Raw genomic sequence first — 25321 nt, 5'->3', positions numbered from 1 at the left:
TCAAGGACACGTCTGTCAATTCCAACATGCAGTGTAATATGTACTAATAATAAAACACCGGGGTGTACCGTTCTTGAGATTTGATCAATAAAAAACTATAATACCGCTAATAGCATAATAAAAAAGAAAAAAATCTATTTCAGCCAGATTCGAACGCAAAACAATATCGCGTCACATGTTCACCGTTTGAAACCAAACACTCAACGTGATCGGCTATGAAGAATACTGCGTCCCGTGCGCTTATACCAGCATAAACGGATGCGGTATGATTTTGATTTTGATTGTTCAAAATTTATACAGCTTACTATTTCGTATAGTTGTATTCAGAAGGTGAACGTATAAAAAGCACAGTTTCAATCTTGGCAGGAATGTTTGAGCCAGAAAGCATCAATACTTTTGATGTTAGTCATAGTTTTATTAACAATTACTGATTTTTGTTATTGCAGAAACCACCATTGGTTTTCTTTCATTATACCACATAAGTTTAGAATAACCAACGACAATTGAAAATTAATTTAAAACTACTAGTTCCAGCCTTTCAAAAAAATGAAAATATTTTATCAAATTTACACAATTTTATACGATTTAGGTTCAACCTGGAATGCAATTAAACGTAACTTTGATAATGCAGTTAGAGAATATATTCATCAATTGTTGAACAAATTACAAAAATTGGCCGAAGATTACTTCGACAAAATTTCCCTGGCCCATCAAGTACACCTTGTCAAATCTAGCTCTTTTGAAAAATTAAAAGATTTGATTTTGCGAATTTTATTGTTTTTTATGGAAACCATTATAAGCTAAAATAAAAATATGTATCTAATATTTGAGTAAAGGTAAAGAAACGTGCTAACCGTTTGTTACAAGTGAGTTTTTCTATTACAAAATTTTGTGTTGATTTTGCAAGGACACATAAATCAGTTTGGATAGATGCATTGTAATACAGTCAAACTTCGATAAGTCGAACTGGTAGTTGTCGGAAAAAAACTTCGAATTATCGCGACTTCGAGTTATGGAAATTTAATTTTAATCTGTATTTTAAACTATATTTATTAAAAAAATTGCATATGTGGAAATAAACACGTAAAATTTTTAAACTTGTGGATTATTACATTAGTTATGCATTTTGAAAATAGTCGCTGATCTGTGTTTGGTGCAGTATTTGAACCTTTCCATCACATCTCTCAAAAAGAGCTTGAATTTTGTTCAACGATGTGTAGACATCTGAGGTAGTTTGATCGCTAAAATGCAGATATAAACGCAATGTATCCAGAGCTGTTTCAACACACTTTTTGGACGGAGGTGTGACTTCCTTTGATTCGCATTCTTCATCATCATTTAAGCCTGTGTTTTCTTTTGGGAGGTAGCTCTCCAAAATATCCTCACCTGTAAGAAATTCAGATGTAGAAACATCTTCATCTAGTTCTAAATAATCTTCCAATGCAACTTCAGTTCCTGGCATCATTTGCTCTGTCCACTCTTGAAACTGTAGCTTTAGTTCGTTGCGATCTTTGTCAATAGGATCTACCTGCTCTTTCAAAAAAATTAATGGAATTTCATGTTCATCTTCCCAAACCGAAACTTTACTAAATCCAGTCTTTTTAAAACATTTCTCCATTGTCTGAGAAGTCACATTAATATTCTACGCCTTTTCAATCTCTCTGACTCAATCTAATAAACTCAACTTTGGAATCGTCCCTGATTCTTCAAACATATCTAATATTTTTAATAAAATTATTTGTCGATAGCTGCATTTCAAGTTTGCAATAATTCCCTGGTCTAACGGTTGCGCCTTTGAGGTCATGTGTGGTGGAAAATATTGAAGCTTAGTTGAGTTCAATCTAGATTTCACTTCGGGAGGGTGAGTCGAACAATTATTATTAATGAACAATAGTACTTAGCAAAACAGAATAGCGTGGCGTGATTTCTTAAAAATTTCGACTTATCCAAGTATGGTTCGTCCACACACTTCGATATATCGTGAACTTCGACTTATTGAGTATAAAAATAATGTGTTTTACTGAACACGGGACACGGGATTATGAGATTGCTTCGACTTACCAAAAATTCGTGTTATCGAAGTTTGACTGTACTAACAGTAAAAGTATTGTATTAGTTATTGTTATTCTTGAATAGTGATTTATAATCAATAAAATAACGAAACAATTTAATCACGTCTGCCGTATGTAATAATAACAGAGTGCGACTGAAGACCGAACTGAAAATCATTTAGGTAGACGTGGCAGTGAAACAGAAACTAAACTAAAACATGTTTTCTACCAGTGGCGTTTCGTGACCTTTTCAAATGGGGGAACACAATTTGATCGATGAGTTAAATACACGGTGATTGCGAAATATATGGGGAATAGCTCACAACACGATTATGTCACTGTATAAAATTCACGATCCTAACTGGTAGCAGTGTCTAGAAAAAATATTTGAAATTAAATATAAATATACAGGCCACTGGTAGTGTTTCTTGACCTATTTCTTTCAATCAATGGCACAGAATGACTCGGATTAAGAACCAAAAAAGGGACTGATAAGAAACGAGCAAAAACAAGAAAATGGCCAGTCATGATCTGTTGCTTGCATCGAACGGACGGGAGTTGGTTTATGGTGAAATTTTCCAATTCAGTGTGTGTTGGTATGGTACTCCTGTATGGTGTGCACGAACATTTACATCAGTGGTATAGCATCTCCGAGATCATGGTACCTTCAACCTCAAACTCACGATCGTTGCCGTGATAGGACAGAAAGAATGCTGCAAATTGAGGAACAAATTTTGGAACGCGACTTGCAGCTGAAGTTGGAGTTGTAGTGCATTGCACATGTTTAAAAAGTGCAAGGTTTGGAACCCGCTGATTGGTCACGTTGTGTAATTTACTGCACATGGTTGTTACCGCAGTGTGGCCCTAACTTTTTAAAGTGCATGTTGTTTACGGATGAAGCAGGATTCACTCGCAATGCTGTTTTCAAGAGCCACAACACTCACATTTGGTCCGATGAAAATAACATTTTCAACATTTCTTATAAATAGGTAGTAGCATTCCAAGTTGCTCTTATTTTTGTTGTAATAAACAATGTGGAATCGTTGTGACAAGGACCAGACATCCGTCAGAATAAAAAGTCGATCATCATGAAGCATTACCGAAAATCGGTCCTTCTCAGAACCACCATTTTTTTCTACAACGAATAATCTTTTGCACTGACCTTTAACGATGAATGAATGCATGAATGAACGAATGATAGCAGCAAATAGTCGGTTTTACTTTTAATTGAAACTGAAAGTGTTTATATCGTTTTTATTCAAACGTTTTTCCACCTCTGTTTACAAGGTGGATCAGTGACTTCGTATTGAGGGGGTTTATGAGGTTTTTGCCCCATTCGATTTTAAAATTGTTTTTCTATATTTTCACACTACTACGTTACGTAATGCCATGGTTAAAATTATTGCATGAATAATATAACTGTATTTTGATTAACAATTTACCATTCTTACAATAGCTTTAAAACATCTGCAACATTTCAAAGTATTCAGTTTGGCATTCTTGATTTAATCAAGAAAATAAATTGACTCAATCATAAATTTTTTTGAGACGCGCTGTATAAGCGAATCTAAAAAATATTAATGCAGTGATAAATCACTAGTATACGCATCATATTTTGCAAATTTAAGATAGGATTTACCTAGTGTACCTATATAATATATTAATAAGGGTAGGGCAAACGAAGGAATACATTTTAATTGGTGGATCATTTTTTCCAAGGCCTATTTCAATTTTAAGCAATTTAATCATGGCCGACTTCATTAATATACACTAACGTGTATATACGGCCGTTTCAATTTTTGATTTTCCATTAGAAAAAATGTTCCGCCGCCTAGTGCATATTGTGGCGCCCTCAAACGACAGATCTCGTGCTATTTCTGTCAAATTAATTGTCGAGTTGAAACATGGTTGAAACTGACATTGACAACAAATTTTACTCGAAGCATAAAAAAAAGCAGTTTGGTTCAGATAATAAGGTTTTTTTTTTAATTTTATCACAAAACACAGTAAGTAAAACAATAATATTAACGTAAAGTTACAATTTCAATACTTTTCGACTTTTAGGTTTAAAATTTAATGCAAATCTCTTGACAGAATCTGTGGTCTCCAAGCAAAGATTGCTGAGAACTGGCTTTACAGTCGTTTTGATTATATATTTGCACACAGAATCCCTGTGATTTGCACAGACGAAAATGGGATTTTGCACAAGGTGTGGATACAGTTCTTCAAGTATGTATTTACCAGGATTATCATGTTGTAGAAATGGCAACATTTGCTGGATGCTTTCAGCTATCAGCTGAATAATACCAACAAAGATATCTTTGGGATAGACTAAACCTCCTCGGTTTTGAATGGCAATCAATTGTAGCAAAGGACCTGGAATGCTAGTACATAATAGAGGTGTTAAACATTCATCACAATGAAATAAATCTTCTAATTTTTTTATTATGTATCCTGCCAAGAAAGCTACTGATGCTGAGAAAATATTATTATCAGGTATGATGCACTTCTTAAGATTGTGAATATTTCTTCGTACTTCAATTGGAAATATGAGTTGTTCTGTGTGCTTAGTAAAGCTCTCTCTGTTTTCTTGTAAATTTAAAATATTTGCAGGACTAATATAGTTAACATTTTCAGCAGTGTTTGAGGAATGGGAAGCTTTAACAATCCCACAACGAAGAATTTGCCTTAATGCATAATCTGCAGCTCTGGCATCTGTGGCATCATTAGAACCACCTTTCAGTCTTACATGTGAAAACATGGCCTCTACTGCGTCTGAGCTGAAGGATCGCGTTACAACATAATAGAAGCCAACCTGGCTTAGCAAAAAATTTACACAGAGGTATGTGCTTTTTGCCGTGAATTGTAACGCATGAGCTGTTTCCTTAGTAAGACCTTTAAATCCAACATCTACAGAAGTCTTCTGGATATCGTCAATATACTTTGGAAATGTGACATTTAACCAGTCAAGACGTTCATCTGAAATATGCACATATGGTGCAATACTGCTACCTAGTGAACGAAGATAGTGATCTCTGCTTGAAACATTATGCACCTGAAAAAAATGGTACATGTTTTCCATATAGAATATAGAGGCATCAGCGTCTACAAAGCGATCGTCCCCTGCAGCTTTTAGAAATTTTAAAGAAGAGGTTACAGTAGGTGAAAAAACTTGGATTGCTCTTAGGACATTCATTTTTTCAAAGTTTGATGGAAATAGATGCTTCTTTGTTAAATATCTGACAGGCTTTACTGGCATTCCCTTCTGCAAATCATACAATAATTTGAGGTAACATGATGAAATTTTGCCTTGAGAAGAATACATATCATGGTCTAAAAACAAATTTCGTGCATTTTTTAGAGCATGGCAGAAATCGAAACTCAAAAATAGTGGAATATGTTCCAGAATGGGATGATTAATGGAATTTTTCAGTGATCCGTTTCCAAATTTTTTAAAGAGGGCGACATTTGTTGAAATATTGTCTGTAACAAATCTAATCACAATGTAGCCTCAGTTTGTCAGAAGTTGTAAAATGTTTTTTGTTAATAAATATAATTCCTGAGTTGTTAACGACGAGTGGAAAAAATACCCTGCTGGTATTGTATATCTAGTACTCAATCCCTGCACCACAAAACAAAGCATCTTGTTGGCTACTTTTGGCTTAGTTCCAACACGAGTAGAACTTGTTGTCTCTAAGCCATAAATTCGATCTTCTGCCCTACAGTAATGAACTTTTTCTTTTATGGACATGTCGTCCATTATTAAGGAGCAGATCCTTTCAACTGGCTTTTTTAATTGACCAATTTCTGCACACAATCGCTCTTGGATCAGCTTATTTTGACCATGAAAGTCTCCAAGGAATCTGGATATAGTCGATTTTGAAGGCAGTTTTAGTAAGTTATTGTGGCAAAATCTGTAACCTTTCGGCGAACAAAATCTCCAGACAGTACACAGACGAAGAGACATTTCTGACCACCTAGGTATTTTTTTATAGTGATTTTTTATCAAGTCCAAAAGAAATATTGACTTTTCATCTGCGTTGTTTGCGTCTTCTATAATTTTGGTTATTTTTAAAGCATCCAAATTTTTTACTTTTTCTTCCAACTCTCTCATTTTTGATAAACATTCAGAATTCTTTCGTTTCATTCTACTCAATTGTTGCTTTAAAACTTTGTTGTGGTACCTGAGATCTTTAAGTTCTTGTTTGTCCTTCGCACTTAAATCATCACATGTGGAAACATTAGTTTCCTTATTAGCATTTTGGAATGAGGAAACGGAAGTTGGATGAGTGTCTTCTAAAAAAGGATTTGTTGGTTGGGTACTAGAAATGTCAGGATCAGTAGGATTCTGGAATGATGACAAAGATTTATAGATTATGTGAGGTACGTAGATTTTTATGTACATACGAATATAAACGGAACCGCTTGTTTATTAAGACGAGTACTTTTTGCGCTTCTAACAATACATTCTGTTGCAAAATGTTTGGAACACACAACAGTATGATCGTTTATCTTGGTCAGATCTAAAATAATTCGAATAAAATATTTTTTGAGGAACTTGTTTTATGAAATACCACAAAATTTTGAAAGTGATTCAAACCATTTGTTTCTAAGATCTACTTCCGCAGGAATTCCAAAAAGTGGATTCTGTGTATTACCACAAATCATACACTTTCTTCCCATATTATAAAGACCTAGTTTTATTAACAACGATAATAATTCATGCCCAAAATTATTTTGGATTTGAAAATTGTCAAAGAAAATTTCTGACAGTAGTGACAGTTTAGTTGAAGACATTGCCGTGGGTGGCGTATGCTTATGTAGCCATGGATTACTACGCGGGAACAAATTTTTAAGAAATTGAAACGACCGTATATACACGTTAGTGTATATTAATGAAGTCGGCCATGATTTAATGCAGTACTGCACACTGTCAAGCCGACATTGATTAGCAGTACGCGGGAATTTGTTTCACCGCTGCAATCCCCCAGTTGAAGTAAGGTGTGTTTTACTGCGAGTAGCGGGGACGGTTTGAGCTGGTCCACAAGATCGTAGCCAGTGCGTCGCTAGGAGTGTTTACAGCTAGTAAAAAAACTACAAACATACTTCTATATTACTATATTCCTTCAAATAATAATACTCCATGCCCTTTTTAATTTTTCAACCACAGGACCACAAATTTGTGATCTTGAAATGTTATATTATGTTGAAATAGTCCAAAAGAAAAATATATTTATAATCAAACTATCGCCGCGACAGCACTGGTTCTAGCGTATGAGATACAATTCCGCGCGTTGTTGATTAGAGACGTTCGTCAAGCTGTATTTAAAAAATGACCGGCATACAGTATAAAAGGTTGTCATAACCAGAGAACGGCGAAGCCGTTTTAATTCATAGCCGTACACACAGTTTTCGCAGCGCGCTCAAGGTCTAGGAGCTCGCTCGAGATTTTCCTCTGTAAAACGTGTTCTTTTGGGGGTTAATAAGTTTTTCAATTTAGGACATGAACGATCCACGTCACAACTGGTTGTGGGACTGTAATTAAAAAATGAGAGGAAATTTTATTATGTATTTTGTTGTAATGTTTGGCTCTGTCATGCCGTCGCAAACTTGATGCAGTGTTTAAACCGGGAGTGCTACTAAAAACAGATTCTACTTTCATTTTTAACTTCTTCCCAAATTCACCGGGAAGCCTTTTAAATTGGGTCACAATATTTTGAAATTTTGATAAAGCACCATGCAACTTTAAAGTTTCAGAGTGCAAATAACCTATAGTTTTCGATGAATCTTGACAATTTTGTGCAATGTTAAATATTATAAAAAAATAATATAAAATGCTGCTTCTATTAAAAATGAAATAAAAAAATCAAAATAAGATTCGTAAAAATGAAAAACCTCCACACAGATATATATAAATAAAAAGAAACTAAAATGTTAAGCACATTTTTGTTAATAATTTGCTATTTTACAAATGAATACTGCTCCGACTGCGCCACTTCTAAGCGTTTGATGTGCAAGGAGTACTCGACGCCTATGTACAGGTGCGTATTGCACCTGAAAAACAAGCGATAAGACTGCGATCCCAATGCAGTGTAGTCGGCCAACGAATTGATCGACACCGTGCCGCACTGGTCATGTGCATATATGTTGTGGTCCGCACAGTTCTCAACTCCAAGGTCGCCGCCCTTTGGTCATAACCATTCAGAACATGGAAAAATCTTTAAAAAGTGATTGATTCTTCCACGCGACGTAACAATTGTCCGACGAGACCGAAGGTCGAGTCACACAATACGTCAAGTGCAAGAACACTTTTGCACGTGTTGCATACGACATTGTTTCTACAATCGTGGGTATAATGCACCAGTTTTATTGGAGACTTAAATAAAATTCTACAACTACTAAAAGGTATCATCATGCTGTCGTATGTTAGTCCATAACAACCAAACAAGGGTTCCAAAAAAAAAACAATTTGCAAAATAAAATAAAACGCCATAAAAAAGTAGTGAGTGAGTGTTTTCAACCGTGCTGACCCCAAAATGAGCGATTCGAGCGAAAATGAAACAAACCCTGAAATTACCGAGATGGCCAATGCGGCAATATTGAATTTATTGCCCGAGAAAACCGAAAACAATATGATCTGACATACAACGGGTTCAAAGAGTGGTGTGTGGACAAAAAGCTTGTGCAGTTAACAGAAACCGTGCTTCTGGCTTGTTTTTCCGATCGGTCAACGAAGGTAAAGCCTTCTACACTCTGGTCCAAATATTCCATGATACGTGTTTCCCTTTCGGTGAAAGAAAATAAGAATATAAATAAAATTTGACGCTGCTGAGATTGACATTAGAGTGCAATCAAATTTTTCTTGCACTAGGTCAAGAAAGTGCCACTTTTTGCACTCTAAACCATTGACATATGAGTCATTTTTTACACGTTTGTAGAAACAAATTTTTTTTCGAGTTTCATCAAGAAAAACACTAGATATATGCACTACAAATTCTACAGTGGTAATTCACTTTACTGCATAGCAACGTCCAATTCATTAAAACAGTGAGACACTATTATTTTTACTTCATTTACTTCCATTATACATATATGTTGAAAATCCAACTCGAAAATTCTTAACCAATAAAATGACAGAATTGTTTGAAATTTGCCCAATGGCATTCACCGAAAAATTTTTTCAGTGAAAAAACATCCTTTTATCAGGCAACAATACTGTTTTTCAGCGAAAAAATTTATGTGAAATTAATTTGTCAAACTTGTCAAATGAACTTTAATAAACGATGATAATGAAACATACAAAATTACATTCTAAACTGAAATTACTGATGGCTGATTAGAATAATAACAATTAAAGTTACAATTGTTATAAATCTTATTTTCCTTTTGATCTTATTTTTTCTCGATGATTTCATTGCCAATTTCGACAGCTGTAATATCTTGTCTAAATGTTGTTACAATTTTATTGTAGTAACTGTCTAGCTGCAAATAAGGACGGATAGATGCTACTGAAGTGTCCTGTAATTTGTATTAATTGCTGGTCGCCAATTCCAGCTTTTGCAAGTTGACTAACAGCTGTCGAGCGTGCAGAGTGATTTGAGATTTTCTGGCGTTTTCTATCCAGTCCCACTTTTTCAGCACTAGCCATTACTGAATTCATTTACACCAACTGGTGATTTTTTGTACCAAGACGATGTCTTCCATGAAGGATTTTCTGTCAAAAATAAACGATCCGTTTTAATGGTCTTGCCTCTCCTTGCCAAAATCTTCTCCAGGGCACAAATCTGTATTTTCTCTATTTGGTATTATTTACTTTCACATGTCAGACTTGCATCCCCTTGCTGAGTCTTGGAAAAAATTTGATTGTATTCATAACGTCCAGTTAGATTACCAGAACTATGAACTTCGGGTTTAAAATAGTGAAGAAGACAATGCGCTCCTTTACCCCCGCGCCGTGCTAATTCCTTTGCAGCAATTAAATAAATTTTTTTGTGTAACCCCGAAGGAGTATCTTCGTCCCAATGATTAATCATTTTCCTGTAATTTACTTCGTCAATAGCACATGAACTAATTTTCCTTTACACGGAGATAGCCTGCAGCTTTTTTCTTCTGGAGTCTCTGGCTTTACGTGCACTCTAAAAGTCGATCTCCATGAAAGGATTCATTGTTATAGTATTAAACTTTTTGAAATACAACTGTTGGACCAATTTTTCAGTAGTATTCCAAATTGTGTTAAGAGTAGCTTCTTTGTATTCAGATCCGTCTTTTCTGTTGGCGTTAAAGGCATAATCTTCTAAAATGGCCAGTACCTCGTTCATTTCGACTGCTTTATTTAGAGGAAACTTCCGTATTTCACAAAATTCTGTAAACTGCTTCCAAATTAAATCTTGCAGTGTTCTTGATACCAATCTTTGCTCCCATAATTAAGAAAATCAACAAGCAGCCCACACAAAATTTGATGTTTAGAAATTTATTTTCGTTTTGCCTTGTTTTTTTGTTACTATTTGGACTAGGTAGGTATGGTTACTCAACTACTACGCTAACTATAAATTATGTGAATTATTCTCCCTAAAAAGTAAATAAAAATTTTCTCTTTGGATTATGAAGCCGAATATAACTCGTGATCTGATTTTTTCTACAAAATTTGTGTAAAAATTAAGTCGTAGCTGTTGCTTTTGGAAAACTACACTCGTCTCCTTCGTCGACTCGTGTGATTTTCGTCGGAACAGGTACTCGGTAATTTCTGTCACAAATTTTGTCGGAAAAAATCAGACCATTTGTAATATTATATTTGAAAATACAATGATTTAAATTAGCAAGGGTCAAACCTCCCGATCTCACTATAAAAAATAATCTGAAGAGACATGATCACTGATATCAAATAAGTATCATACCTTTTTATAGCACGTTACGTTTTCGTGAAATTTCCTGACTTTTTTGGTTGTTTTGCACTGCCAAAATACGCTATATGTCTTCTTATATTTTTTCCTTCGACTTGGTAGGAAGCAGGTTCATGGGCAGAAGTCAAGATATCCACACTCACCGGAATATTCGTTAAATCGTGCAATTCCATTTTTGGTTCATTTTAAATTTGTTTGACTGTTGTTAATAATGTCAAATAAGTCCCGCTTGGTTGCTATGTTATTGAAAAATTTTACCTACTGTTATTTTTTATCTGCAGTTGACTTTTATTTAAAACTAGCTGACCCCGTGAACTTCGTTTCACCTACAATTTAATTTTGAATCTGCAAAACCGAATGCTTTGAAATCTTGCAAATGTTTTAGACATATGATAAGCATAATAAATTTCAAAATATGTTTACTTATCGTTATAATTTTCCCAAATGAATCCTATCTAAAATGTCCAAAATAGGATGAGACTATATTTGTGATTTATCATTCCATTCACATTTTTTAGTTTTGCTTATAGGGGGTGTCTCAAAAAAATTAATCACTGAGTCAATTTATTTTATTGATTGAATCAAGAGTTGCAAGACTGAATTTTGAAATATTGCAGACGTTTGGAAGTTACTGTTTGACATGGTAGGTTTTTAATCAAAATATATCTGTTTATCAAGCCCAAAAACTTGATGACGTCATCTCAAGATTTTGCCGAATAAATTCTATCTAAAATGTGCAAAATATCATCAGTATATTTTCGTAATTTATCATTGCATTCATATTTTTTGGATTTGCTTTTACAGTGACTCAAACAAATATTTGGATCATTCAATTTATTTTAATGAATAACTCAAGAGTTGCAGAAATGAATACTTTGAGATCTTGCAGACGGTTATTGTAAGCATGGTAAATTGTTAAGAATATTTATTTATTCCCCCCAAAAAATTGATGGAATGGTTCACTCGATTTTCGCAGATAATTTTGGGAATACAATACAGTTATTTTTCGTATTACACTGCGCCAATCCAAGGTGATATACGTGTCCTTTCAAAAATGTTGATTAGGTCATTACAAAATTGTGTAAAGGAAAAACTACTCGAAAATGCTGCATATGTTTCATTATACTTTTGGTGCGAAGGGAGTTCTGTCAAAACAACGTTCGACCAATTTTTTGACAGTGATAGTGTTCAACCATCAAGGCAAAAATCGAGTCACCAAAATATAAGTTAGCATGGGGTAGACAATTTGACATGGGAATCTCTATGGCCAGTGTTAGGAAAAACGCACTGCACAATTTATGCATAAATAAATAGCTATTTTTGCAATAAGATAGGAAAAGTGACATGAGATTTTTGATCGAGACGAAGTCGAGATCAAAACATGTCGTGAATGTGGAAAGACACTTTTCTTATCAAATTGCACACAAGATTTTGTAAAATTAGGTAAAAAACTCTTCATTATAAATTTAATTGAATGATAAAGTATCAAGTCCCTTTTAATGCAATAAATTTGTTGTCATGGAAAATACAAACAACGCAACATTTTGCAATTTTTCAATGTTTGAAGTGTTTTGGGTGTTTCTTGAGGTAAAAATGTTAGAAGATGATGTTGCATCAGTATCTTTTGATGTTGAAGAGTCAGCCACACTGACACGCAATTTACTATTGCCCGAGAAATTTAAGAAAAATTTTAAAAAGGCGTACAAGGAGTTTGAGAAGTGGTGTTTGATATTGTTTTGTTTTATTTTTCCACTCTAGTTAGGAAAAATTTCACTTTTCCAAACCCAAATGAATGTGGAAAACTAGAACAATTAACAACTGAATTTTACAAAGTTAATTACCTGAAAAATTTTCGATTTTCCCGCTCCTAATGTGTTCTTTGAACTGAATACACTTTTTGACGAAGTTCCACTTTCATGAAAGTCGCAATGTTTAGTCAAAATTCACTCTTACAACCATCCTACTCGTTTTCTAAGCTGCTTTACAGGCAGCTCGGTCATTAGCCACGCCAATGCTCATTTTTAGACTGTATAGATCATTATTATTAACGCAAATAATATCTGATTATGAAATGGGAAAAAATAGTATACGCGCATCGATAGAAAAGTCTTTTCACAACTCGCTCTCTTCGCTCACTCGTACTCAAACAACCATACTCGTTTGATAAAACTTTACTTTTCTACACTTGGCCCGTAATGTACTATTACTTTGTATTTATTTTGTCCTGACTCAAAAAAAAAATTAACGTTATTATACTATATTCGAACTCAGAAGAGTGTTCTCAAATACATCTTAGTGTTCAAGTCTTGTAATCATCGTAATTAATAAAATAGAATAAAAATTGTTTATTTTCAAACGTCATATAACTGACACTTATATGACGGTCTTACCGGGGTTTAAGTGTCATTTCTATGACACCGTGTTTGAGCGGCGCATAAGTACTACTTATACTCCGCCGGCGTATAAATAAAGCATTTATACTCCGCCGGAGTATAAATATGTGAAAATCATAGTGGTTGTCAACCATAGTAACCATGGTAAGTGAAATCAAGGCAATTCCTTAATGAAGCAAGAAGATGGGAAATAATCATTTCAAAAGAATATTAATCGTTTGAAAATAAAATATTGTATTTCATTCGGAGTTTAAGTGATTTTATGTGACTCGTATGGACTTAATTCGCCTCGCTATTGCTCGGCGTTTAATCGTCCGTACTCCGTCACATAAAGTATCACTTAAACTCCTAATAAAATAAATATCTATTATTTATTGGTAAAATGTTGGATTTGATTGTTCAGAAAAGCATAATAAATGAAATAATTTCAAGTCTCGAAAATAAATGTTTCACTACTTAAGTACAGTAAACTCATTTGAGTCATTTGGCATACACCTTTTAAAACTTTTATAGACTTAAGCGGCTTAAAGTCAAACTGGCTATTGTATAACTTAACTCAGTTCGCAGCTCCATTATGGACAGTAATGGGTCTATAAAGCTTAAAATAGCCAGTTTGACTTATAAGGGTGGTTTGGCTTATGTCGCTTAAGTCATAAAAGTTTTACAAGGTGTATGTCAAATGAGTTTACTGTAACAACGTGTTTAGCAAAGAAAATGCAAAAAATAGTTTAAGAAAATATTATTTTACACAAGCAAATAATACAACTTTGCACATAATTTTTTTCTTAGTTTTATAGCAACATAAAAATTCAGATCACGTAAAAAAATTTTGTGGCGATTGTTTTTATTATTATTGTGCTTCCTGGCAATTACTTTATGTTACTGAAGTGATGCAAACATAGAACTCATTCGTCTTTATTTATAAACTAAATTCTGTTAACATAGGTTCATTAATAAAAAAGTTTTTCGAGGTGTCCTCCTTTAGCTAACTCACCCTGTGCATATGGTATAACTATTATTTATTATTAGTATTCGTTGATTACGTTGTTGCTTTATTTCGTTTTCTTTTTCAGATTATGACTTGAAAATTGCCGTGTTTACCTTTGCCGTTTCCCGAATGTAGGTAAGAAATATATAGAATTTGTAGGATATTTTAAACCAGCTGGTGACATACATTTTTTTAAATTAAAATACATTTAATAAAATTAGTCACTCTTTCGTTTTTTATTCATCAAATTAAGAACGAGCCACCCCATTTTCTTGAAATTGTGAGAATACGCTCGTCTTTATAACAATAAAATAATGATAAAGTAAGAATTATAATAAAACAATAGAATAAACAAATAGAACAAAATATTTTGTTCAATTGAGGCTTATTGAAATAAAAAATATCGCTACGTGACATTCTTCCGATATATAAACATAAACATTTCAATCACTACGCAAGTTATGTTAAGAGCCAACTCCAAAGTCCGAGAGATGGTCAAATCCACATGAACTCTGTTATCACCAGAATATCAATATGTATATATATATATAATCTGTTACCCTCTTTTACCCATTGGGTGTCGAGGAGGGAGACGCACCGAGCCGCTCAGATAGGTATGGCGATCTTGGCCACCCATCCACAAAGTGACTGCGGACAGCGTTGCTTCATGAACATTATCGCTGTGCCGCGCTAGGGTCTATCTGAGCCGTACTGCTCCCCAATATGTATATATAAGAACAAAATTTAATATATTAATTAGTTCTTAACCTGTTACGCTGTAATTCAGTACTTTTGAAAATATTTTTTAAAAACTTGTCTGAATCAACAAGTTAATTGGCGCAGTCGGTAGGATAACGCGGTCGTGGAAAAAACGTGTATCGAACAATAGTTTTTGCGACTTGGAATTTTAATTCCTTCGGCGTTATTCGTAAAAATAAAAACCAACTCTCTTGGAGTATTTGCATCGCCACATAATTGAAGAGGTTTCAGAAGGAAGTTCGAGGGGACCCAACAAAGTGTTAGCCCCGAAGAGCTCCTTCAAGCGAAAACAGCATTTCAAAAATAACTCAAGTGCTTGAAGACTCAGCGTTGAGTCTGAGCATTTCTTTCGTTTTCAATTTTTCCTTCTTGTAAATTCACAAAAAAATCAGTTTGTTTTTCCCTTTTTTCTCTCTTCCTTTTTTCAAGATTTATGTACATATTATTGAGATATATAAATCAATCAACAAATATTATTCTAAATTTATGAGTAGCAATTCGAGTAACGAATTAGATTCGTTCATAAGAAACTTTGAACTCTTAATTAATCTTGGTAGATTGTATTCGTTACTCAAAAGTTCTCATTTTCGCAGATGACATTAGAATCTACCGTGAAATTAGTAGTATGGGGACTCCTTGCTTCTCCAAAAAGACATAGATAATTTGGTTGTTTGGTCATGCGCTCAACTTATTACCTTTGAATGAAAACAAATCATTTATCATTTCGTTCACACGCAAGCTTAATGTCTACGAGTTTGATTACAAACTCAATCAGCTTACAAAAGTGCTCATCTATTTTGGATTTAGGAGTTTTGTATGATAAGAAGTTCAGTTTTGCTGAACATGTGGAGAGCATTACTTCACAAGCTAAAATATCACTAAGGTTCCTTATTAGAAACTGCAAAGAGTTCACTAGTATTCAAGCTTTGAAAACTTTGTTCTATGCTTTGGTACCTACGTTCTAAACTAGAATATTGTGCCTTAGCTTGGTTTCCTTATTACAATTATCAAGTGGTATGCCTTGAAAACACACAGCGCAGATTTTTGAGATACCTCTATTTTAAGGAAGAGAAAACATGGCCAACGAGAAATTATCCGCAAACTGATCTGTTAAATAAATTTGATATGAGTTCTTTATTTTGTAGACGTATTACCAGCGTTATTGTTTTTTTTTATATAAATTGTTAAATAATCAAATTGATTGCAGGACTATAACTAATTGTTTATTCTTTCTGGTACCCAGAATTAACAGCAGTCATTCTGTAACATTATACACCTGCACAGCTAGAACTAATCTTGAGAGAAAAGCACCGATATATGTAATAAGTTATTATTTAAAAGAAATAGAAAAGAACTCCGTTTTTGACATTTTTAACACTAGTCTTAAGTCTATAAAAGACACTGTAAGAAATAAGTAATTTGCACATTATTTTCATAATAAGGTTTCATGCTATTGCATTTAATTAACTCTTCATTTTTATCATCAGCCTAGATTTATAGATTGTTTGATTGATTTTTATTTCTATTTTATTTTATTTTTTTTATTTAGGTTACTGTTCTTGTGTTTCATTATACTTATATTTTGATTTATATTTTGATTTATTTATGTATTTAATTAATTAAATTGTTATATTCTTTGCTTTGAATTGTTGCCATAGTTTTGCATTCTTTTTAATTGTCCTGTAACTGGAATGTGTAGTTCCGTTGGGCAATAAACTTTATTATTATTATTATTATTAATAATCTTGAAGAACCAAGAGACGTAAAAATGCCTAATTCTAATAACGGTTTCGATTATCACCTTTTGAGATTGTATGTAGACACGATATCATCCTGCAATGATTAACAAGACACGTTAGACACTTTTATTTTGTCTTGTGAGTACTTGTTCTAAAATATCGATATCAGTACAGCCCCGCATTTAAAGCCATATTTGAGAGTTGTTGTTGGTAAACTAAAGGGCAGAGCTCGGAATTTAATAGGACCCAGGTCTGAATTAAATACATAGTCATTAATTAAAAATGCTTTCCGCACACATTTCGGAGACCAGCGTAATTTAGAAAGCCTTGAACAAGATTTAATCATGCCGTTTCCTGTTAAGAACGAAGCTCCGCTAGGATTTGGCAAACGTTTACAAATTATGAGAAGTAAACTTTCGACCAAGTTAAGTTAGATTGACGTTTTTAGAAACGAATGACGCCACAAAACCAGTATATTCTAAACAGTACGATAGCCTAGTCTTGAAAACTTTTCTTGGCGGTCTTTCCTTACAAAGTATCGTTTCAATTAAAAAAACCCATATCCTTAGAATCTGCCATGTCATATGTTATCGAGGAAGAGAATTTCCGCTATACGTAAGATTTCGCGCACCTCGTACACTATAATAAATAATCAACCCCAGAGGTTAATTAATAACTAAGCAAACTTTAATAACCAACAGAAATCCTGACAAGTACCACTTCAACAGTTTTTTTCCCCCTTCTCATAATCGCCCCCAATTTTCAAATAAATACGTCAAACAACAATATTCATATCCGGTTCAACAATTTTCTAGTAATTCCTATCAAAATCAGCAATCACATTTTTTCCACAATTTCCATATCAACCTGTTAATTTAACTAACTATAAATCCAGATCCGCCAAGACAGAGATTTCTCACAAATTCTCAGGTATTTCCAAGACCCAAAAATGCATTTAAGCCAGCTAGTCAAATTTCAACGGAAAAACCTATACCCACTTCTAGCACCCCCACTATTAAGCAAACATCAAATACCAGATTCTCACTACAAGAAAATTTCGTTTCCCAAGAACTCTTTGTTTTGGGCGAATGAATGAATAAATAAATAAACTCTATTTTATTGCCAAGACAACGAAAATAATTTCTATAATTCATATAATACATATTATATCACTTGATGAGTGCGGCGCTGGCGGACGGACGTGCAACGAATTGTGTTCCTGATTGATTGTTTACCAATAATTATTATTGTAAACAAAACTTCTCACACGTGAGTTATGGTATGGTTGCAATACTTATAATTTAGTTTTGTTTGCATCTAGCATGTTTTACCAGTTGCCTAATCTAGCCACTCAGTATTTCTTTTATACCGTAGCGACTACTTATCTAAATATGTATCTGTTGATAAGTTTTTACAACTTTGCAAAATGCCAGCGTGCAAAATATGCGACATAAACATTAAAAACTTCGACAAAACTCAAAAGTGCTTTGCCTGTGGTAATAAAGATGCCACAAAATGTCTGAAAATTGAAGAGAATGACCTTAAAATTCTGTGTAAATACGGAAATTTTCGCCACCTGAGTAATAAATGTCTTATTTTAGAGGGAACCTCCAAAATTGATCTCTTAAAACAATCTGTTGTAAAGTATCTCAATCTTATCTAAAATAAAATTGAACATAATAATCTAATTCTAAATCAAGTTAAGAAAAATCTACCTTCTGAAAGTTCAGCAAAAAAATTTGACAAATGCTCAGTGTACCAAAACCAACTTCAAAAGCTCAAGGCTTTAATACTTGCTTCTAAGTAGCAGTCATAGAATTCGCAGATGATTAATAGTTTTGTCACCAAACTATCTCTTATGAGTAATTCCTTACCCAGTTGTTCAGTTAATTCGTCATTTTTATGTTGTTATTATCAGAATGTTGGAGGTTTATGCACCAAAACAAGGGAATTATAATTATGCTTAATTTTTGAAACGCATTTTCAGTTAATTACGTTATCTGAAACTTGGTTGCATAATAGTACTATAGGATGAGGAGTTAATACATGTAGCAAAATACAGTGTTTATCGCAAAGACAGCAACTTCAAAGCGTGTAAATGTGTAAGCAGTTTTGGGCATTATCTAGATATTTGTATTTAAATAAATTATCTAGATAAAATCAATTTTATGCATAAAATATCTGTAATTAGATAAAAAATAAATGGCAAAGATACAGGTACATCTTTTTTATTTTACGTTTTTTTTTTGCAGCAGCTACTGGAGAAGAAACAGTAAAATACAAAGCAGATATTCCCGTTTTTCCAGATACGAACGGAAGTTTCGAATTTGTCTTAGATGATTTCCACAGTTTCTTCGATGTGATTATTATTGGTATTAAATAAAATGTGATGAGTTTTTACTTCTTATTTTATCACTGGATTAATATTTTTTAGTTTTGCTTATCAGTCCATTCACATTTTTTGGATTTGGTTATATAGGGTGACTCAAAAAAATTAATGACTGAGTCAATATATTTTATTGATTTAAATCAAGAATTGAAAAACTGAATATTTTGAAATCTTGCAAGCGTTTTGAAGTTATATGGTAACTTTTTAATCAGGATGTATCTGTTGATCTACCCCAAAAACTTGCTGACGTCATCTCAAAATTTTGCCAAATAAATCTAAAATGTGCAAAATATGATCAGTCTATACTCGTAATTTATCATTGCATTCATATTTTTTAGATTTGCTTATACAGGATGATTAAAAAAAATAATGAATTAGTCAATTTATTTTATTGAATAAATCAAGAATTGTAAAACTGAATACTTTGCAAAATTTCCAAAATATGATTAAATTAGGAACGGCTCACTTTATTTTCCCAGATAATTTTGGGAATACAATATTTTTGTTTTTGGTATTACACTACACCAATCCAAGGTGATATACATGTCCTTGCAAAAATGTTGATGAGGTCATCACAAAATTGTGTAAAGAAAAGACCCAGCTCGAAAATGCTTTTGACAACGTCTCGCTTCATTGTCTTGATTATGAGCACAACGTTGAGCAACTTTCGCATCCGAATTGCCCATGAAATAGCACGTCGCACATTTGATTGACTTCGAGGAACTACGTCAGCTTGTCTTTTCCTCGGCATTGTACTGAACTTTAAAAAACGACACAGTCAATCAAATCTGTAAATTTTGTCTTGAGAATTTTAAAATATTGAAAACATCCAATTAAATCCTCGAAGCACGCTAAAATTTGAGGTTTTGTCGAAACCAACAAAGTGAATATATGTAAATAGAACGGCAGATCAAAATTAATGACATATTTTCGCAAAGTGTAACTAAATTCACTTTAACCAAAATTTTTCTTAAAATAAACAACGTTTTTTTACGAAAAAACAAAGAACAATTTGAAATAGAATATACTTTTCACAATCGCACGGAAGAAATAGTTTTGTATAGCACGTCAGTTAGACGATAGGTCCGTCACCAACGCCAATTATTGAAAGTAATTCTAAATGGCGATTCCCATATAAAATCGCCAATTTAGAATTTTTCATTTTTTAGCTGTTCTTTTAATTTTCCCCTGTTTTTTTATTTATGAACCATCCTCGTATTACAGTGAACAAAATAAAAAAAACTATTCAAATCGGTTAAGCCATTTTTGAGTTTTAGCAAGACTAACACGAGTAGCAATTGATTTTTAGTATATAGAAGATGGAGATATCGGTTGTAAACAGATGTCAATTGAATCTGGGATTCCTTGGTCCTCTAAAACCGGGCGACGCTATCGGGATACACGGACATTTTTATTTATACCATTCAATGATTCAAAAATGGAAGTCAGATACTCGGTGAGCAACGTTTATTAGAATGTTTTCAAACCAATAATTACAAAATAATTACAAATAACGGGTGGCTATTAGTGATTGTAGCAAATTTTTGGGTTGGCAATTTTGAATTATTGGCAGCAATGTTAGCATGTCAGTTCAGAGTTGTCAATTCTGACATGAGCGCGTATGAGTGTCACATACTCTACTTCGGTGGATGACAGAGCACAAGACAGACATAATTGTTGTGTTGAGTGCGTTTATTATCCTGCTGAAGATGTTGTCCAAGAAGTGCTCGAAAGGCAAAAGTGGAGCAAGAATGTTATAATTTTTAAAGTTCCAGAGCAACCAAAAACAATGTCAGGAGCTGAACATCCTGCTTCTGAACTGAGAACTATCTCCGAAATTCTACATATTACAGATAAAGACACCTATGTCTCAAATCTTCACGTTCAAAGACTTGGAAAATTTTATAAAACCCGTTCTCGTCCTATTAAAATATTAAGCTCAGAATCTGAGGTACTCAATGTAATTCGTGGTGCTAAAAATGTCGCCAATAATACACCATATAATAATATTAGATTATATTTCGACAGAACGCCTAAGCAAAGAGAATATTATAAATTAATGAGGTCGCAGCTTATTGAGCGAACTAATAAAGGGGAAACTAATTTTAAAATCAAATATTTTAATTGTGTTCCACATATTGTCCGCAATTTAAAGTAGATGATACACCCAATTACTGTCCTTTTACTCAGCTATTTTATTAAAATGTTCGTGGCCTTCGGTCTATAACTTCAATTCTCTTTAATAATATTTGTGCCTCCTCTTATGAAGCCTGGTTATCAGAAGATATTTCAAGTAATACATTATTTTCCAGCGAATTCATTGTCTATAGAAAAGATAGGAACTTTGGTGCTCTGCATGTCAGTAGAGGTGGTGGTGTTCTCCTTCCACTTCGTAACATTTTTACTTGTTCTGAAATCGATCTATCTTCTATTAAATCTACATAATAAAATGCTCTTGTAATTCATGATTGTTTCATATATTTGTGGTTTATATTTCGACGGCGTTTAACTTTAACGTATATGAACTTTTTCGAGATTTATTCAGTATTGTCCCCGAATCTCAAATGGTAAATACGATTATTGTTGGAGATTTCAGCGTATCAGACTATGCAGATTACATAAACAATTCAATAGATTTGCCGTCTTGCTAAGAAATTTTCCGATTTCCATAATTTCATTCAAAATAATATTCGAAATAAACTTAATCTCATTCTAGATCTGGTATTTTCTGACGTTGCTGGCACCGTAGTTGATTTTGAATGGCCCCTTGTGGCTGAAGATGATCCCCGCCTTAGTATTATGTTTACAATGGAAAAGAACCCCATAAACAATTTCGCTACAAATCACAATTCTAGGCAATTCAATTTTCGCAAAGCCAACTTTCCTCTACTCTACCAACTAGTTCTGTCAACTGATTGGTCTTGTTTGGAAATTGACGTTGCTTGCTACCCAGCTTGGTCCAACTCTGACATTATTGAGTTAATACGAATAAAAAGTTCCTTTCACAACAAATTAAAATCGCATAAGTAGTATTTTTACGAACGCTTCAAGTATTATAGAGCCAAAAGCAAATCGTTAATCAACAACATCTATCACAGATGCCTAAGCGAGATCCAAGTTTCTGTATCCTCTGATCCTAGAAAATTCTGGTCATATGTTCAATCCAAAAAGGGAAGATCTAGAATTCCAGGAATTATGTGTGGAAATTGTTAACGCCTTCGCCGAATTTTTTAAAAGTTCTTATATTAACTCCGCTCCCATCAGGTCCAGTACAATAAATTGCGAAGGGATAAATAAGTTGAATATACAAATTAATAGCATATCTGAAGAAGAAATATTCCGAGCCTTAAACCTTTCCAAGGACTCGCTTACAGCAGGACGAAACAGCTAGTTTTCTCCTAAAAGATTGCGCCTCAATCTTTGTTTCTCCTTTAGGTATTTAGTCAATTTTATTATTAAATGCTCTTCGGTTCCCAATACATGGAAAACGGCCACTGTGACGCTTTGTCTTCAAAAAAGGTGACATTTCCGTGGTGGAGAATTATCACCCTATTTGTCTGCTTTGCAATTTTTCCAAAATATTTGAGTCGATTATTTACAAGCGTATTTATTTTAGCGTCAAAAGTCTCATTTCACCTTATCAGCACGGTTTTGTTGAGAAGAGGTCCACGATTACAAATCTTGCCTACTTCAGTCAATGTTTTCGACTCCTTGGACAACAATTAATTGTCAGGTAGACGATATATACACTCATTTTAATAAGGCATTCAACCAAATTAATCACCAGATCTTAATTAATAAATTCAATACTACTGGCTTTTTTCAAACGCTATTGAAATTATTGGAATCCTATTTACTGAACAGAGAACTTTGTATGAAATTAAGGCTTTCTCTCCATCTTCAGGTGTCCCACAACGATCAAATCTGAGACCTCTGCTTTTCCTGCTTTATGTTGATGGTGTTGTGAACCTGCTCTGATGTGAGAAATTGCTTTTCGCTGATGACCTCAAACTTTTCCTTAAAATAAATTCTATCAATGACACAATTTAAACACACTAATTAACCAGGTCCAAAAAAATCAAATGCATTTAAAGAAAGACAAATGCTTTATTGTTACCTACTCAAGTAAAGAGAACAATATAACGTATACCTACCGGATCAACGAATGCTATATCGCGAGTGGACAAATTCAAAGATTTAGGTGTAATTTTTGATAGCAAATTTATTTTTAGGGAACATGTATCTTATTGTGTTGCGCAAGCCCATAAAATGTTTGGCTTTTATTTGCCGCGAATTTAGTGATAAGTATTCAAACTTTATTAACTTTGTATTACTCGTTGGTTTGATAAAAATTTGAATACGCAGCAGTGATTTGGTACTGGTGGTATTTATTTGATCTATATACAGCAATTTGAGTCAGTTCAACGAAAATTTCTAAATTTTTGTCATACCTATGGTACATATCCTCAATAAGGATATGATTACTGTATGTTAAACGGACGATAATTAGTATTTCTATGAAATTATTGTATGGCATAGTGAATAATATAGTTGACTGTTTTCCTTTGTTAGAAAAAAGTATAGGTTTAATACCTAGGTTAAGCGCTCGTAACAATTTCGTGTTTTATTGTAGCTATTGAAGAACTAATACGTTGACAATAGTACTTATGTGTAGCAATTTTAATTTGATTAGTGGAGTGTGTGACATCAAACTCTTTTCAAACAATTTTCAATATAGTGGTTCATTATGTAGTAAACTAATTGAGCAGTTTTTTTTTGAATCGTCTGTTATTATTATTATTATTTACATCAAGGAATTATGTGTAGTTTATAAGTTTTGTTTTGTATATACATATATGTAATAACTATAATACCTTATACTACAACCCGTTTCGGTTTTCCTGTACTTGAGAGTTTGACCCGTAGGAAATAAATCTACTATTATTATTATTATTGTTATTAAACGCCAATAAGAAGATGGCAGCTACTGACTTAGTGCCCAAAATTTGAATTTGATATCAGGTATGCCAATATAAAATTTTAAACATGTAAACGTGACAAAAAAATCATAAACCTTAAGAGTCACTCGATATAATGAATTTATTAAAATATATAGGAGTATTATACCGCGTATGTGGAAAATGGCGGATTAACTCTTTAGTACGTTATATACGGGGGTTTCGGGAGTCCCGAAAAAATAATAAAAAAATTCTTTATGATGTAGATTACGAAAAAAACGTAATTTTATAAAAGTAAAATTGGCAACACTGCACACTTGTAATGCGTGAATACCTCCGGCTTACTTTCTAGTTTCTTACTAACGATGGTGACTGAAATCCACCTTCGCTTTATATCAGGCAAACATTGTTGTCAAATGGAATTTCATCAAATTATTACAAAAACAGCACATCCATACTTTTGTATATTGTAACTGAAATGGTAATAATTCAACATGGTCATGGGCGAGAGAAATATTAACTAAAAGTTTTATTACTAGTTATTGTGATAACGAATGGGTTGTTTAGTTGTTAACCGTAGCAAACGAACCAATTTTAAAATTATTATAACTCCACCAAAATGTGAGAAGGAATTTTTTTACAATTTTTCCCAGACTCACCACTTGATTGTTAAGAGTGTAGCGGAGAGTTAATCCGCCATTTTCCAGACACCCGGTATATTAAAAATAGTTGTAGAAAATCAAGAAAAAATATTTTAAGTGAAATAGAGAATAGGGATATTTAGGAAGAGGAAGTATAGGGAGTATTTTCATTTTCCAAATCATCTACATCCGTTCTGCTAAAGAAATTATAATTGGTGGAATATCTTTCACACTAAAGTTTCCCATTGCTCGGTGCCAATCTTCTTCAATAATAAGTTTCTCCCAGTGTTGAATACATTGCTGTCATATTTCTGATGTAAAATTGGTAATCGCTTCAACCCACAGCTGGATTATCCGTTCTGGATCATCTCCATATTTATATTTTTAATGTAGTATTGTTTGCAAAAACTTCACACCAATTTAATTAGGTTATATTTACAATGATAGGGAGGCAATCGTAGAAACCTCTATACCATTGTTAAAAAAATGGGAGTTAAAACCGT

General features: G+C 33.3%; 1 protein-coding gene and 2 long non-coding RNA genes across 5 annotated transcripts in view; 2 read left to right on the top strand and 1 right to left on the bottom strand.

Annotated features, from left to right (window-relative positions):
- LOC135132413 (protein turtle) overlaps positions 1–25321 on the top strand; it is a 257464-nt gene that overhangs the window by 25265 nt on the left and 206878 nt on the right. The window contains exon 2 of one of the 2 annotated variants that reach the window (XM_064060557.1): positions 14418–14463. The gene's annotated coding sequence lies outside the window, so the exon portion shown is untranslated. Of the gene's footprint in view, positions 1–14417; positions 14468–25321 lie in introns of both variants that reach the window. The other variant, XM_064060548.1, reaches the window with a different exon arrangement.
- Positions 3810–5056, top strand: LOC135132370 (uncharacterized). 2 transcript variants are annotated; one of them, XR_010281012.1, is made up of 5 exons: positions 3810–4057; positions 4116–4260; positions 4312–4547; positions 4689–4893; positions 4941–5056. It is a non-coding gene; the product is annotated as an uncharacterized LOC135132370 (long non-coding RNA). The 2 variants fall into 2 exon arrangements; XR_010281014.1 differs by having other exon boundaries at positions 4116–4280; positions 4341–4547.
- On the bottom strand, positions 6464–6794 carry LOC135122912 (uncharacterized). Its single transcript, XR_010279485.1, has 2 exons — positions 6626–6794; positions 6464–6574 (listed from the first exon to the last, which is right to left on the bottom strand). It is a non-coding gene; the product is annotated as an uncharacterized LOC135122912 (long non-coding RNA).

This window comes from Zophobas morio, unplaced genomic scaffold, assembly GCF_036711695.1.
Source record: "Zophobas morio isolate AGI-343-1 ecotype UQ-CSIRO unplaced genomic scaffold, CSIRO_AGI_Zmor_V1 ptg000002l, whole genome shotgun sequence".
Taxonomy (NCBI): Eukaryota; Metazoa; Arthropoda; class Insecta; order Coleoptera; family Tenebrionidae; genus Zophobas; species Zophobas morio.
Note: the sequence above shows the minus strand (reverse complement) of the source record. Positions and strands in the feature narration are given on the sequence as shown.